We start from the raw sequence: 17828 nt of genomic DNA, 5'->3' as shown, positions 1-17828 counted from the left end.
GTGTCCCTCGAGTGATTCTGTGGGGGGTACTTCGGGAGAATAGAGTACCTGGTCCTTTAACAAGGGCTGTTAGGTCTCTGTACGACCAGTGTCAGAGTCTGGTCCGCATTGCCGGCAGTAAGTCGGACTCGTTTCCGGTGAGAGTTGGACTCCGCCAAGGTTGCCCTTTGTCCCCGATTCTGTTCATAACTTTTATGGACAGAATTTCTAGGCGCAGCCAAGGTGTTGAGGAGATCCGTTTTGGTGGCCTTAGGGTTGCGTCTCTGCTATTCGCGGATGACGTGGTCCTGTTGGCCTCATCAGGGCGTGATCTACAGCTCTCACTGGAGCGGTTCGCAGCCGAGTGCGAAGCGGCCGGGATGAAAATCAGTGCCTCCAAATCCGAGACCATGGTCTTGAACCGGAAAAGGGTAGAGTGCCTTCTCCGGGTTGGGGAGGATGTGCTGCCCCTAGTGGAGGAGTTCAAGTATCTTAGGGTCTTGTTCACGAATGAGGGGAAGATGGAGCGGGAGATCGACAGGCGGATTGGTGCAGCGTCTGCTGTGAAGCGGGCGCTGTACCGATCCTTTGTGGTGAAGAGAGAGCTGAGCCAAAAGGCGAAGCTCTCGATTTACCGGTTCCTACCCTCATCATAAGCTTTGGATCATGACTGAAAGAACGAGATCCCGGATACAAGCGGCTGAAATGAGTTTTCTCTGTAGTGTGTCTGGGCTCTCCCTTAGAGATAGGGTGAGGAGCTCAGTCATCCGGGGAGGACTCAGAGTAGAGCTGCTGCTCCTCCACGTCGAGAGGAGCCAGTTGAGGTGGCTCGGGCATCTGGTCAGGATGCCTCCTGGACGCCTCCCTGGTGAGGTGTTCCGGGCACCTCCCACCAGGAGGAGGCCCAGGGGAAGACCCAGGACACGCTGGAGGGACTATGTCTCCCGGCTGACCTGGGAACGCCCTGGGATTCTCCCGGAGGAGCTGGCCCAAGTGGCCGGGGAGAGGGACGTCTTGGCCTCCCTACTGAAGCTGCTACCCCCGCCACCCGACCCCGGATAAGCAGAAGATGATGGATGGATGGAAAAACTTGCAGTTTTGGTAAAAATTTGGTTGAATAAAGGGTTGAGTTTGAATTCAGTGTTTGTGTGTTTTGCTTTTTTGCTATACCATCCAGCCCTAGGAAGAACTATTTTAGAACAAGCCACAAGTTGAAGGTACCGACTGGTATTTATTTTATGCTGCACTGTCTGTAAATAGTCCTGACGGTGCAGATGTCTCCACAGCTCTGCGTTATATTCCCACATACGCTCGGCAAGCACTAGAGGAAATAAGGAGCGTTCCCGCTGATGGAGATGCATGTGTATGAAGCGAGTAGATCTATGGAAGAGCCAAGATTAGATGCCATGTTTGGATGAAATCTAGAGGCTGATGAGCAGACCTGATGCATGGCAGAATTTTCCTATTGTTGCAAGACTCAGTTTCTGGGAGTGGGTAATCTGTAAGTGTACATATATTATTATACATGGTCTTCTTGTGAAATAAAGCATATTTTAATCGTTTATTAATACTTCTTCATTAAAATCCACCATAAATTGAGTCAGTAGCAGTTATGGTACTGTCATGTGAAAAAACACCCTTTAATACGTGTGTTTATTATAGGGCTGTTAATCGAATAATAAAAATCAACTGACTAATGGCAAATCTGTTAAAAATGAAATATCAGAATAATCAGATTTCAAGTCAGCTTATAATAAAGACATTTTAAGTCATCAACAACAAAAATTACTTCTTTTTCTTTTTCTAAATTTGATATAGCCTACTTCTAAAAAGCTGTCAAATAAAAACATAACATTCGATGGGCTGTGCTTGATGTAACAAACAATTTTTTGACATTTGGTTAAAACAGCATCATCCACGGTCACAGAATGTAACATGCTTGACCCTTGTTACCAGAATGGAAGAGCATGTTCATCCATTAAGCAGGCCGCAACAAGTGGAAGTAGACTTCACAAATTCAAAGATTTTCCTCAGGGGATTTTCAACAGGCTTTTGCTACTGTTGATGTGAAAGTGTATAGTAAAAAATGGTCAGTGCCCGTATTCAAAAACAATCTTAAAAGTAGCTCTTGGTGATGTCATTTTCGGAAACAAATCTTAGAATTTCCTAAATTCTAAGATTTTAAAAAAAGTTATTCACGAAGCATCTTAGGGCTTAAGAGAGTTCCTAAAGTGAAAAATTTAGGAGTAGTGAGAAAGACTTTCAGAGAGCCTATGAGTGTTTTAAGAAGGAAGATGGTGGAAACAGAGAGAGCTGATTGGCTGATCCACCACCTAAACAGTGGAGGAAATGAGAACATAAACTTCTTTAACAATCACATAATTATTACTATGTAGATAGGATCATCTTTATCATCATAGAGGGAAATTAATTAATTTCTGTGGACCAATGGGTTAAAGGTGTGGCTCTAGCAACATATGGAATGATCATGAATAAAAAGTAGAAAGATTTACAAACAATATAGTAGAGAGGCATTTCTATATTATTTCCAGACTGCAAAATGCAGAAGAACTGGAAAAAGTTGCAGAAAAAATAAATAAATACACAGTCTAGAAGTGCAATAATATGAACACTATATACTTAGAGGGAAGATGTAAAAGATGTAGAAAAAGTATATGTTTTATGGTACATGATGATGTTTGTAGCCTAAATGTTCATCTAGAAATTTGTTTGTGTGATGCATTCTCCTCTCTGGCTTTTCATTGCTGCATGGAGCACTTCTCACTTTCCAGGCTGGTGCGTAGGAGCGGAGAAAAAGTTGCATTGATCCATGGCAATGTGCTACAAAGTCTGCCTATTTGCGTGGCGATTCGGGGGACCAGTTTCCCGCTCTACACTCCAGTATTCTCAGCTGTGCCGGACAGAGGCGCTGCTGCTCTCTCCAGTTTGGGTTTCTCCACCTTTGCTCTCCATTTTAAGGCAAAATAGAACGGCTTTATACAAGCAGGCAGTCAGAGTAAAATGCTAACAGGTGGGTGCAAATTGATATGAAATAGATCAAGTAGTAAAATGTGTATAGTGAGTAAACATGACAAGCAAATCAAAATAATGATGTGGACGTACATCAGATACGTTCCAACATTTTGAAGCTGCGGGACATGCTAAATTTCATCATCATGCTACACATTTCTTAATCCAGTGTAATCAGATAATTTATTTCCGTTTATTACTAGGAGCACATTTGCATTGTTGTTTGTTTGTTTCTTCTATCAACCAAAAAAAAATTCTGTTGTCTCCTTACCCAGAGTCGCCCTCAGAAGCAATCTGAATCACTCTTAAGTTAAAACTCCTGGGTAGGAATTTTAGGCTAAGACAGGAGCTCTCAAAAGCACATAGAGTGTTAGAGCTTTTCAGTGTCAGACAGCCGTGAACCCAGGATGAGAAGAAACAGAGTTTTTCCACGCATACGTATTTAACATGGTGATTTTATACATTCTGAAGCAAAATAATGGACGCATTTGCAAATGTATGGGTGCTAGAACTCAAATAAATCAGACATTTACAAGCACCTTTATTTCTGTTCTGATTCTTTGCAACTAAAGTTAGTCTGGACGGGGAGTGACGGAAATGCACATTTTTAAGGATGTGCTGTAGCAGTGTTAAAGGAACTGAGAAAAACCTTGCTCCAATTAAGAGTGCTTTTCACAGCTAAGATGTTCCGTTTGAGTTGTCGCCTTTCAAAAAGAATCTGAACCACCAGCAAAGCTTCTTGTTCACAAACTCATGAAGTGATTCAGACCAAAATAAGTGGACTTACAGGTGTGAAAGCGTCCCAGACCTCTGGAGTCTGGAGCCCTTTGCAGCCGTTCACTTGCTATGCCAATTATGTTTTAGATAGATTTTAATCATGGTACAATATGCTGGATGATTCAAGTGTGTGTGCATATATCTGCAGTCTAGCAGTCTAACTTGTTAAGAGATTCTCATGGATACAAACAGCTCTTATTTGTCACAGTCTGGATTAATTAATAAATGTGAAAGCAAAGCAGTATTTCATCTACCTAATGCAATCAGTTATTACCTCTTTTGAAATTCTCTGCACTGATTTTTATCCTAAATGAAACATGAAGAGGCTGAAACTTGATTATAATTGCTTCTCTTTTGCATAAACATGCAACATCTCAGTGTTGATGGGACTGATAAGAGACACTTGGTGTGTATATTAAATATGCTGCAATACAGTCCAAAAAAGGAAAGATCTCTATCCATGAAAGGAAGGATAAATGAGGACTAGTGTGCCAAATATTTTTTTACTTTGATGTTTGACTTTAAAAACAGACACAAACGGAAACATGCTTGCACAGATGGAGTACAGTTTTGGCAGGATAAATTGGATTAAGTGCAAAAGAAGCATAAAAAAGTATACCACTGAAGTCCTGGTTTGGTATTTCATCTTAGTTTGAAATATTTTATTGATCGGATCGTTAACCAGTAGTGCCACGATCCTGCGGGATTTTTCTAACATCAATGCATTGCCTAAATGTTTTTTACAGTATTGAAAGGAAGAAACCTTTCCAAATACTAGACACTAGTCAAGAACAACATGATTATTTATTTCTTACTTTTCACAATAAAGTGCTTCTGTTGTTTGCTTTTTTGTCACACTTAAGCAAGCTCAAGTCAACTCCAACCAGTCTGGCCCTCCGGCTAAACGTGACTGTTTTTCTGGTAAATAAAAGGTAAGTGCCCTGTACTTGTATAGTGTCCCGGGTTAGAAACTCCTTGTTCATGTGCTACTGTCGCCTAAATGGTGCATTAATTGTGATTATCCTCGTGTTCTGGAAAGTATGGCAGTTTTGTTTGCCATACACAGTCCTGATTACTGCCAGACCCGTAAAATAAAAAAAATTAATTAAACAGAACCTGACTGACAACATGAAGTAGGCTAAAAGATTTGAAAAGGCCCCGATAAAGGATTTTAAGAGCAGATGAAAACCTTAAAAAGGTTTGTTACATGCTTGGCGGCGAAAGCTGCAACCATATATTTGTGAAATCTGGCAATGAGTCTTTCACATCACTGTGGGGGAATTTGTCTCATTCTGTTCTTATTTTTTTTTGCAGAATTCAGCTATTCTGGTTGGTTTACGACCATTTGATTGTTGCTTTGTCTTTTGCTTTTTCAAAACTTTGTGGTTCTAGTAGCCATTTGCTCCAGTAATCCAACAGAAAATGTGCATAGAGAGGGGGGAGACACGTAGCACAAGTCCAATGGTCCTGAACCGAGATGTTTTAGTCTTTCTGTGAAACAGGTTATATTGAAGGGATTTCATGATTCTACGGGTCTGACAGTAATCAGGTCAGGGTGGGGCTGGTGAAATTGCTCTCTGCTTTTGTGGCTAATCGCAATCAATTGATCAGCAACAAGGTGGCAAAAACATTTTCACATGGGGCCAGGTTGTTTAAGTTTTTTTCCTTTTACGAAGTTGCTCTTTCAAAACTGATTTTTGGAAAGAAATATTATAGACTAACATGCTTTACTAAAATGACACAAACTATTGAAGCTCCTTGTTTTTTTTTCATCTCTCACTGCTCAATCCTGGCCTTGTTCCTGTAGGTATTCCTCATGTTCTGGAGGGTCCGAGTAAAAATCTGTCTCCATCATGCATCTGCCTCTGCCCCGTTGCCATTTGTGTCCTCCTCAACATACAACAAACATACAGGAAATGTGACAGATGCGGCTGCCAGATTCCTGGGGTAGATCCCCGGGGATCCTGCACAGTATGTTAGTTTTACCTTCAAGTTTCTTTTTCATATAGGGCTTCATTTACAGAGCCATTTCGTTATTTGGAATTTATTTATCATCATGACACTGTATTTCAAATTAGTGTGCACATTTTGCTTTACCCTGTTTTGTTATGATTGTTTGAGTTTTCAGTTGCTCTAGTCCCTTGGCTGAGGAACCAGCAGGTGGCCAAGGGGGTGAGCTGATTTGGACCATACCAAATCAGTCTATGGGGGGAAATGGGGGTTTTGCTTCATTTGGTTTAGTTAGGTTTGTGTATATTTTACCCCATGTGTTTCTTTTGTGGACTGCTCAGCCACTATTTAAGTTTCTCTTTGTCCTATTGAGGGAGGTCAGTTTGTTTCAGTTATTTCTGTTATTAGTTATTTTGAGTAGTTTTGTTCCTTTGACCTCTTTTCTGTATCCATTTTTGAAACATTTATCCTTTTTGGGTTAAATAAAAGAACCCTGTTTTGAAAATATACCAGTGCCTGACTGTCCTTGCTGCTCGGTCCATCACAGTGGTGTCAGGAGTGGGATCAAGCAGTTGAAGGCACAGGATTTTTTATTTTATTTTTTATTTTTTTTGAGCCATGCATAAAACTGGAAGGAGTGGCAAAGGAGCAAAAGGAGATGGTCAAAACCAACCAGTTGGAGCAGATGGACAAAATGGAGGAGAGGAAAATGGAGCCTCTGGAGGGGTGGATAGCACTGAGGACCAAGGTAAGGAGCCGACAATGTCAGAACTGATCTCCATTCTTCGTTCTCATATGGGTCAGCAGGAGGCCCAGGAAGCAAGAAGGAGGGAAGACTCTTCTCGCCAAGAACAACGTTTTAGAGCTCTGCAGCATCAGTTTCAGATGTTACAGGTGGAAGTTCAAGCTCGCACCTACCCCATCTCTGAGCCTCAGTTGACTACGTCTGGACCACCAGAAGAGCACATAGAATTACATGATCCTCCTCCCTCTGCTGGCCCCAGTAACTGCCAAATGTATGCTCAACCAGGTCAGTCTCATTTTCATGAACCCAGACTGGAGAAGTTGACCAATAATGATGATGTTGAACACTTCCTGACAACTTTTGAGCGCATTGCTCTGGCTTGCCGGTGGCCTAAACAAGATTGGACTTTTCGTCTCATTCCATTGCTCACTGGTAAAGCAAGAGGTGCGTATGTTCATATGGACATGGATGACTCTCTAGAATATGATAAAGTTAAAGCAGCAATCCTTCAGAAATATGATATCAACCCTGAGACATACAGACAAAGATTTCGCTCCTTGGATGTAAAGCCAGATGAGAGTCCAAGAGAACTGTATGCCCGTTTGAAGGAGTTGTATGGGAAGTGGATCAAACCAAAAGGAAAAACTGTTCAAGAGATTGGTGAAATTGTGATTCTGGAACAATACTTGAGAATGTTGTCTCCTGAGTTACAGGTCTGGATAAAAGAACATGACCCAGATTGTGCTGAGAAGGCTGCAGACTTGGCTGATGTAAAATATACCAGTGCCTGACTGTCCTTGCTGCTCGGTCCATCACACTCTTGCTGCACAACAATGTTAGGTGACTGAGTAAGGGCAGAGTTTTGGAGCGCTTTTGGTCCATTTGAAAAGAAATTAAAAATTTATTGGGACAGCTGAAGAGCCAAAAGGCAACACAATTTCTTTCATTTCTGACATAGCAAGCATAGTTCTAGATACCAGCCCCAAGGTCAGCACCAACTCGTTTGCATTTCTAATGGATTTACCCCACCCGCTGAGAAGCCGAGTCTGGTAATCGGCAGCTCCATAGTCAGAAACACATTCTTGTCTTCATACTTTGGACCTTGTGCTGATATATATGGCTTTGGTTGTGAAGAATTAACAGTATTTTCTCACAACCATGTTCTATCTGACCATTCTTTATTAACCTTTGAGTTCAATTTAACTGATTTCTACACTCCCAAAACCATGTTTCATTATAGTATATCTTTATCAGATAATGCTGTGAGTCTGTTCTCCTTTTAATATCCTCAGTATCACAGAAATGCCCAGCAGATGGCAGCAATGTTGTTTCTTCCCATTTACAAATTGACGCCTTTGTTGACGGTGTCACTGCCTCGTTGTGTTTTGCATTAGACAACGTAGCCCCCTTGAATAACAAGGTGATTATTCACAGGAAGCTTGCTCCCTGGTTTAATTTAGAGTTGCGTTCTTTGAAGCACAATGTTGGGAAATTGGAGAAAAAAATGGTACTCTACACACCTAGAGGACTATTCTGGACTATTGTAATTCTTTACTATCAGGAAGTCCACAAAATGCAGTTCAAATTCAGCTGATCCAAAATGCTGCTGCAGGAGTTCTAAGGAAAATTAACAAGAGGGATCATATCTCTTTAATTTTAGCTTCCCTTCAATGGCTTCCTGTTCAATAAAGAATATAAATTAACATTCTCACGGATAATAATCAAGCCCCATCATATATCAGAGCTCTGATTACTCGGTATGTTCCTAACAGAGCACTTAGCTCTCAGACTGCAGGTCTAATGGTGTTCCCAGAGTCTCTAAAAGTAGAATGGAAAGCAGATCCTTTAGCTATCAGGCTCCTCTCCTGTGGAACCAACTCCCAGTTTTGGTCCGTGAGGCAGACACCCTGTCTACTTTTAAGACAAGGCTTAAAACATTCCTTTTTGACAAAGCTTATAGTTATAGTGGCTTAGCTTAAGCTGAGCTATCCCTATAGTTATGCTGCTATAGGCTTAGGCTGCTGGAGGACATCAGGGTCTATTTCTCTCACTCTGCTGAGTTTTCCTACTGTTCTCTGAATTTGCATGGCTTGTTGTTATTTCAACGCACAGTCTATTGTGTATATAGCTTCTGTATAAATATCTATTCTATTTTATTTTGTTTTGTTGGCACCATCAACACCAAGTCAAATTCCTTGTAAGTGCAAACCTACTTGGAAATAAACTTGATTCTGATTCTGATCTTTTATCTTTTTGTTCTCTGTCATTGTTTTCCCTTCACAGTAGGTACACCTGGTCTGGCGTTCTGTTAGTTATGACATCATCCAGGAGAGACAGATCAACCGCTATTACCATATAGCGTAGAAAGGATTCCTGGATCAATGTGGGCTTCTGTGTTTTTTTGTCTCTCATTTTGTGTCTCTGCTCTGTCTTCTCTAACCCCCAGTCAGTCGAGGCATATGACCGTTCACACTGAGCCTGGTTCTGCTGGAGGTTTTTCCTTCCCGTTAAAGGGGAGTATTCCCCTGTATAATCTGATTGGTCAAAAATTTGACTTTGGAAAGTGCCTTGAGATTACATGTATCAGGAATTGCCGCTATTTAAATAAAATTTAATAGAATTAGTGGAAATGATTTCCTATAAATACAAAGATTTTGTCTCCATTTTGCCCTCTGATACTGAGTAAGACTCATCTCCAGCGATACGTGTAGTCTAGCCTTCTCCCAACAACGGTATGCCTGTCTGCAATGCTGTCTACGGATCTGAGTCAAGTCACTTAACCAGGGTTCAGACTTTGGCTTGATGGAACTACGCTTGAAATCGGCAATATTGTCCAAGACCCCAGAGCAGAAAGCATACAAGGACGACAAAAAGCTGTCAGGGTATTCTGAAAGAACCTCTTCATTAAAGGCAGAAAACTATGTCTGCATAAGCAGCAGCAAACTCCACAGCTGTTGAAGAAGTAATAATGTGACAGCAGGAACCTTGAGCAGGAGGTTTACCAACAGGTGGAGAAGCAAGGACACTGAAGAATATTGCCAAATTATCAGAATCCCACAGATTTCACAGACAGGCGATGTGAAATAATCAGGTCACCTCTGTCTAATGAATCAGATGGACAACAGATAAGAAAATTAAAATTCCTGCTGATCAGGAGCTGATCATACTTAAGAACCATCAAAACTCCTAGATGAAATATACTGCTAAAAAAAATAAAGGCAAGACTTTAACAACACAATGTAACTCCAAGTCAATCACACTTCTGTGAAAACAAACTGTCCACTTAAGAAGCAACACTGTTTGAGCATCAATTTCACCTGCTGTTGTTGTGTGGTTCTGCAGGGGGTGACCACAGACCACTTCTCAGTTCCTATGTTGTGGCTGATGTTTTGGTAACTTTTGAATATTGGTGGTGCTTTTACTCTAGTAATAACATGAGACAGAGTCTGCAACCTACACAAGTGGCTTAGGTAGTGAAGCTCATCCAAGATGGTGCATTAATGCCAGCTGTGGCTAGACGGTTTGCTGTGTCTGTCTGTGTTCCTAAGACCTGAATACGATTGAGCACACTGGGACATCATGTGGCGCTCCATCCACCAATGCCCTGTTGGACCACAGACTGTCCACATCATCAGAAGCGTGCCCAGGAGTTGTAGGGAGGTCATACAGGCATATGGAGGCCACTATTTTGTTATCAGTCTCTCAGTATTAAACAAATTTAATAATAATTTTTCATTCATTCAGATCTAGGATGTGTTATTTTAGTGTTCCCTTTATTTTTTGAGCAGTGCATTTGTTATATTTTGGTGGGGAGTAGACAACAGCACACAGTACTTGTTAAACAAGTTCAATTGTAAACACTTCAAAACTAGAAAACTTTTTTTTAAGACCGATGCCGATTATTTTGTCATCAGGCAAACCGATACCCGATACGTGGCGCAGATTTCTTGGGGCCGACTCTTAATGCCAATATTGCTTTTTCGTCTTCCATTTACATGATAAAAATGACACAATGATAACAAATGTTACACTAGTGTTAGTGTTAAACAAAAAAGACACATTCATTAAAGGAACATAGCACCAGGCCTGTCGCAATAAGCAATACATCATTTCATTGCACAATAAATTAGATAAAAAAAAGGTCTGAGCACAGTGCATCGCTGTCTACTCACCCATCGCTTCTTGTTTCCTCAATGTAGGAGGAGTTAAATCTTTCCAGAGTTTCCCACAGACAATAGGGTTATCCTGACAGAAGTCGTCTGGTGGGTGCGTCCGGAACGGGGAATTGGAAGTGCAAGAAGCGTTGCGTGATACAACTCAAAGGAGAGGCACAGCCCATTATCTAGGTACCGTAGTGTGGGTCAAGCTAATAACAGCTAGCGGCTAGCTTATGTGGACCGGGAGGTTTTCTCCCAGACGGGAACTTTACTGACCATCCTATGTTGATCTCAAACATCAAATTTAAAATAAACAAAGCCTGGCTTATAATATGGTGAGGGAACCATGCTTGTGTTAGTTGGGCACATGCTTAAAGTTTAGCACTCAGAGCCAAGGAAAATGCTGATTTAAGAAGAAAATGGATTGGTGTCAAAGCTGAACACACACAACCGCTGTTGTGTGGGAGTTTTTTGGATTCAAGCCAAATGACGGTGGCCACCCGCTTAATCCATCATAGCCGGTAGGTTGAGAGGATATTCTATCGTTTTTATGCTGTTATCAAATTTGTTAAAAAAGGTTTCCAAATTAATATATTGTGGTTTATCATAAGAATTTTTATCCATCCATCCATTTTCCGAACCGCTTTATCCCTCATGGGGTCACGGGGGGTGCTGGTGCCTGTCTCCAGCATTCACTGGGCGAGAGGCGGGGTACACCCTGGACAGGTCGCCAGTCTGTCGCAGGGCAACACAGAGACAAACAGGACAAACAACCATTCACACCTAAGGACAATTTGGAGAAGCCAATTAACCTAACAGTCATGTTTTTGGTCTGTGGGAGGAAGCCGGAGTACCCAGAGAGAACCCACGCATGCACAGGGAGAACATGCAAACTCCATGCAGAAAGACCCAGGGGTGTACTCGAACCCAGGACCTTCTTGCTGCAAGGCAACAGCGCTACCCCCTGCGCCACTGTGCAGCCCATCAGGTTTCCAAATTAATATATTGTGGTTTATCATAAGAATTTTTATAAATTTTTATCGTCCAGCAAAATTTGTTATTGGGACAGGACTGCTGTCACATCAGCTGCTGTGACCCTCACACCTGCAGGTCGTCCTCTGATCAGCAGTGGGTCCTATATAAGGGCGGAGCCTCCACCTGTTCGGCGTCAGATTGTTGTCTAACCCCTAGTGGTAAACACTTTCAGGCCATCTGTCCGTTAAAACGTCAAGCTTAGCCTAGTTTGTTCCCTCTCCTAACCTGCTTGTTTCTCTCCCTTGTCCAGTCTCGTCCGATTTCCTGAACCCTCACCCGCTGCCTTGAACTCCCTGGCGACGACCTCCTGCCTGCCCGACGACTGATTCCTGGATAGCCCCAAACCCTGACTGACACCACGGATCTGACCCTTGCCTGCCTGACCAAGAGTAGCCAATAAATACCACCTAACTGTGCCAACTGCTCTGTTTCTGAGTCCATCCGTGCCTGAAGTGTGTGACAGTACAATCTGACCAAAACAGTATGGACCCAGCTGAGCAGATGCCTCCTCCCTCCTCTGAAGCCCAATCCCTGAGGGACCTCATAGCACGGCATGGGGGAGCATTGGGACAGAGCGAACACAGGCTCACTGGACTGGAGACAGCAAGCCAGACCATTCACGTGAAACTCGCACAATTGACGGCACAGGTAGCACACCTTACGTCTTTGCTTACCTCTGTTCCAGCCCAACAAGCACCTGAAGTTCACCAGGCTCCAGCCCCCGAGGTTCCTCTCCAGCAACCGGCTCCACCTTCCGCCTTCCCTCAAGCCGCAGCTCCTTCTGTGAACCCCCGTGGAGCATATGTTCCGGATCCACCTCCATTTTCCGGTGAGCTCTCCAAATGCCGAGGCTTTCTGCTACAATGCCAAATGGTCTTCAGCCAGCAACCCTCGGCTTTTGCATCAGACCTCTCAAGAATATATTATGTCATGGGCTTGCTGCGGGACCAGGCTCTTGCATGGGCACTTGCTTTCTCTTCTGCCAAACCTCTGACCACCCTGACCTTTGCTCAGTTCGCCGCCGAAATAAGTCAGGTTTTTGATCATCCTGACCATGCTCGAGACGCGTCCAAGCGTCTATTAAAGCTCCGCCAAGGCTCCCGAAGTGCCGCTGAATTTTCAGTAGAGTTCCGTACTGTGGCCGCTGAATCCGGATGGAACGACAAGTCTCTCAGAGGAGTATATTATGACGCTTTAAATGAAGCCTTAAAAGATGAACTCTCCCTCAAAGAGGAGGCTAACGATCTAAACTCCCTAATAACATTGTCGATCCGACTTGACAACAGGCAGCGTGAGCGACGCCGAGAGCGGAGCGGGCGACTTCCTGTTTTTCGGTCAGTCCAACTGGTCATCGGGGCCCACAGCGCCCCCTCTGTCTCGTCCCCTGAATGGCTGCTGACCCCAGAGCCTCCTGGTGAAGAACCGATTCAGATTGGAGGTACACATCTATCGGCTGCAGAAAGACTGAGGCGTCTCCAAGCTGGTGACTGTCTTTACTGTGGCAAGTCCGGCCACAGAGTAGTCAGCTGTCCACTGCGGCCAAAAGACAGAGCTCGTTAGAAGTGGGGAATCTAATGAGTAAAAGTAAGTTTCCCCAATCTTCAAGTCGTCTTCAAGTTGAAATTAAACTATGTGACTATCTGATGACATCTGTCCAGGCATTTCAACGCAAACTGGGGATATTCAAAGACCTTCAGGTCATTTTGAGTATGTTTGGCTCAACCTACTGCTGTGTTGCAGCATTCTCCACTATGAACATAACAAAAATAAATATCCATCCAGGCTCACGAATGAGCATGTCGATATATGCTTGAGAATGACTTTGTTGCCATTCAAACCTAGGTTTAAAATCCTTGCAGGGCAGCCTAAAGCCCACTTCTCTTATTAAGCCATAAAAAAAGAAAGAAAGAAAAAAACAGTCAGTTCAGGTGTTTTATAAAAGATGTGAAAGTCAGGAAATTGTCTATATACCAAACTGTGAAAGACTGTTGTTCTCTATTTCAAAAAGCACTTTAGAATTTAAAATGGAAAAACATTCTATTTTTGTTATTGTTTTTATTTAAAAAGTCAGTGTATAACATGGATGCATAAACACCTGACCTGCTTTTTAGTTCAGTGTTAAATGCTGTTTAAGGTAACAGATTATAATTAAAAACAACCTTTACTTGTTGTTGATTTTCTTTATTCGGACCCCGCTGATTTTTAATTAGTGACCTCTGGTGTAGGCTGATCTGATGGGGGGAACGGGGCGTTCATTACAGAGAAATGCATATAAATGATCAAGAATTACCCCGAGTATTAGTTTACTTCAGGTGGTGCCGTGATTATTTCTATACTGAGAACGTTTGCCTCATACAAATATGAGGATGATCACTTCTACTTAAACTCGATTTACCATTTTATTTCTCTACAGGGCACATCTGCGCTTTAAGCTAATCCACTAGTCACCAAAAATGTCTCTAAAAGTGTAACTGACATGAAAGCAGACAAACCTAATCTGTGCAGCAGAACTTTGGGGTTGAAATCAGCCTGCAGGATGTTGAGATCTTCATCATTTTTAGTTGTTTCTAAGGTCTCGCCCTCTGCTCCTCCTAGCCAGCGCTTAAGCTGCTGTCTCCACATCTCGAGCCGTTGCTGTCTCCACAGGAGCCGTTATTCTGTGAAACCACCCGGTGGCAACGGAAGCTAACGGTGGCACTTTAACTGGCAACGCCAACTGCCACGGCAGTTGCTGCTCTCCCGTAGCTGTTTATGGGCAAAACATTTGTTATAGACGCCTTGTTAGTCTACAACTTCTTCCAAATAATCATGTTTTATTGATATTATTTCCGATAAAAGCCAGTCCAGCTGGCGCAACTAGTGTGGCAGCAGGTCCTCTGGCACCTTGTGACACCTGCAGTGGCATGCAGCCGCCACAAGGTGTCACTAAGCCGGCAGGCCACCTGCCGCTGCCGCACTTCTATTGCTGTTTATGGACAAACGGTTTGTCAATGGAGTTATTTAATGCCCTTTCTATATTTACTTTCAATTAATGATGTGCTAAATTGACATCATTTGATAAAAAAGTGTAAACAATGTAATAAAAACAGTTATAAGGTGACTGTTTTGTGAGTGTGTGAGTGGTTTGACTTGTGATGATAAAAACAAATGTGGTGATATAAAAACATCACGTGAAAACACGCTGGCACACTTTGGAAGTCAGTGGCTGTTGGGTGCCATGAAGATGCCACGAGAGTGCCAGAGGATGCCAGGATGCTACCAAGATGTCAGAGCAGCTGTAAAATCTTCCACAGAACAAGAGAGACAGACACTCTTGTTCAGCACCAGTAACCTTCTGAGTACCATCAATAGTAAATGAAAATTCCAAAACGGGAAGAGTCTCAATTTCTTCTGCGATGCTTCGACTTATAATACTGGCCATGATGTTTAGAATTTCATTCGACAATTTGGGGCTTGTGTACCTTGTTTTACGCTGTTAACCACTTCAGCAAAATGGGATCATTCTCTTCTGCCCTAAGTTTCAAGAGCTGGTACAGAACACTTTTGTCACTGTGGGCTCTTACAGCTTGTCATTGTCTTACCACATGCTGCACAGAGCTAACAATTTTCCTAATGCAATGCCTTGCTACCTCCTGCTGTTTACCCCATGGGCTGGAAGAGCCCATCGGGTAAAAGCCTTTAACATGCCATGGCGACTGCCGCTGCTTTCGTGGAAGTAATGCTGATTATTGACCAACGGGATGTCAGGATAGTTATGAGCTAGTGACTGTTAGTTAATGTCCGATATTTTGAATTATCATTCTGACTGGTCAAAGCTTGCCATTTACGTAGCATTTTTGGCGGAAAGTTTAAGCCGTCTTTCAACCCCTAGTTACTGACAACATATTAAATCAATTTCGTATGATTATATAGGATGGCACAGAAACTGTATCTGAACTTCATGTTTTACCTTTACAGTTTTATTTTAACAATGATTCAATAATTAAGGTGTTGCACTTTTAGCTTCAGCCCTATGAGATAAGATCACAGTTTTCATCTGCTAGATCAGGGGTCTGCAGTCTGCAATCTGCGCTTCCATTGGCTCTGTGAAAACAGAAAATTCAGTTTTGGTTTCACAGGAGCAGATTAACTTCTTCCACAGGTTGGCTCTGTCCCCTAAATTGTTTGTGAAAATCTTTAAACGGGATTTCTTATGTATTCTTTTTAACTTGATCTTTTATCAACATTAAACTCAAAGTGTACATTGAAGTTTTTACTTTGCATCGTGTATGAAAGAAATAGCAACTGTTAATATTACATGATAAATAAGACACTACCATTAAAATAATTCACAGCACAGGTATATCTTGAAGTGAACTGCATAGACTGCAAACACTGTAACGGCCTTTGGATTTGATCACAAGCAATCTGTGTTAAACTGAGATTTCAGTATCAAAGGTTTTGCTTATTAAACCTCTAAAAAGAAACATTTGAAGAAAAACTAACAGTCTTCTTTTCTTGTAACTTGGATTGTAGTCTGGACTAAATCAGATGGATGAGTTTCATGCTTTTCAGTCTTCTGCAAAAACTTTTCAAAAGTAATTGGACAAAAAAAAATGCAAGATGTATTCCAGCTGCTGCTTTATAGACATTGTTATCCTTGAGTGATAGAGTTGGAGGACCAGCTAGTTGATTCAGGATTTACTGGTACTGGTTGTTCTGAGAGGAACACTTTACAGATTACCTGCCACTCCTGTGTGCTCAGATCAATACTCCCTGTTGTGGTCATCATCTCTGTCTTTGGGGGATGATGTGGGCCACGATTTTCATTTTCACAACAACCGCTAGAGACATTCCTTTAGAGAAATGTGATAATTTGCTACTTTCAGAAATGAAAACTGTAGCACAATGTACATATAAGGTGTTTATAGAAGCACCGTGGTGAATGTAAAAATGCATGTCTTTTTTTAAATATAAAAGGAAGATTTGCATGTCGTCTCCACAGTAATAATCTGGAAGCTTCTCATTGCAAGCACACAACCTGTGGATTTGTTCATGTGATGTCACGTTGACATAAAAATTAATGACCACCAGGAATCATCTCAATGAACAAGAAGGGGTTGTTTATTTTTCAAAATCCCCAGCCGAACCAGTTTATCGGAACCCGTATGGTGCATTCAAAGACCAACAAGTGTGGGAAATTACACCTACCATTCATTACAGTTCGCTTACTCATAAAACGATCAGAAACATTGCAACCTTGCCCACTCTGTTGCACACATTCAACATGTCATCCAGCATCATCAAAGGCTTCAGTAACAGGCATGTCTATTGCATTTACAGGCTGCAACCAGGCATTTAGATAAATAGATACAATCAGAGCAAAATACCTCAAACAAAAAAAGAAATTCCTTTCAATGCATCCAACTTTACAAAATAATCTGTTTGAGCATCTATTCTTTTATGTTGTTGTTTTTTAGTAAGAAAAAAATTAACCACAGAGACATTAAAAAAGGCAAGCAATAGAAAATATTTTACATAAACGCTAGTTTATGGAAGCTTTCATTTTCACTAGTCGTATTCTGTAAAAGTTTTGAGGCCCATTTTGTTACCTTACAACTTCTAATGACAGTGTATTTTATTAGTATTTTAAGTGACAGACCAACTCAATGCGGTGAATAGATAAAAATGGAATTAAAAAGCATATGTGGGGTTTCAAATTCCTTTTTTTACATATAGAAATCTGAAAGTGTGTTTAGGATTTTTGCTCAACTCGGAGTCCAAGGATTGAGCCAGGCAAGTCTTTTAGGATATGTCTCTACTAGATTTGCACATCAATAAAGTAAGATTTCAGCCTGTTTTTCATTTCAAAACAATTTCAACCTGCAATTTAACTTTTACTTACTATGAACTTTAATTCTATTTTATGAAACTGTTTAAGATGGCAAAGTGAAATGAGAAAAAAATAAATCAACCCCTTTTGCTATGAAGTCTTTAAAAAGTTATGGTGCAAACAATTACCTTAAAAGTCACATAATTATGAAAAGGAAGTCCACCTATGTTCAGTCTATGTGTCACATGACCTGCCAGCATAGACACTTAATCTGAAAGACCCCAGAGGCTGTATTAATATTTTTTCTCTACATACCTCATTTTGTATGTTTTGTATGTTACTT

The sequence above is a fragment of the Fundulus heteroclitus genome, chromosome 13, assembly GCF_011125445.2.
Source record: "Fundulus heteroclitus isolate FHET01 chromosome 13, MU-UCD_Fhet_4.1, whole genome shotgun sequence".
In the NCBI taxonomy this organism is placed as follows: domain Eukaryota; kingdom Metazoa; phylum Chordata; class Actinopteri; order Cyprinodontiformes; family Fundulidae; genus Fundulus; species Fundulus heteroclitus.
The sequence above is the reverse complement of the archived record's forward strand: the minus strand, read 5'-3'. Positions refer to the sequence as shown.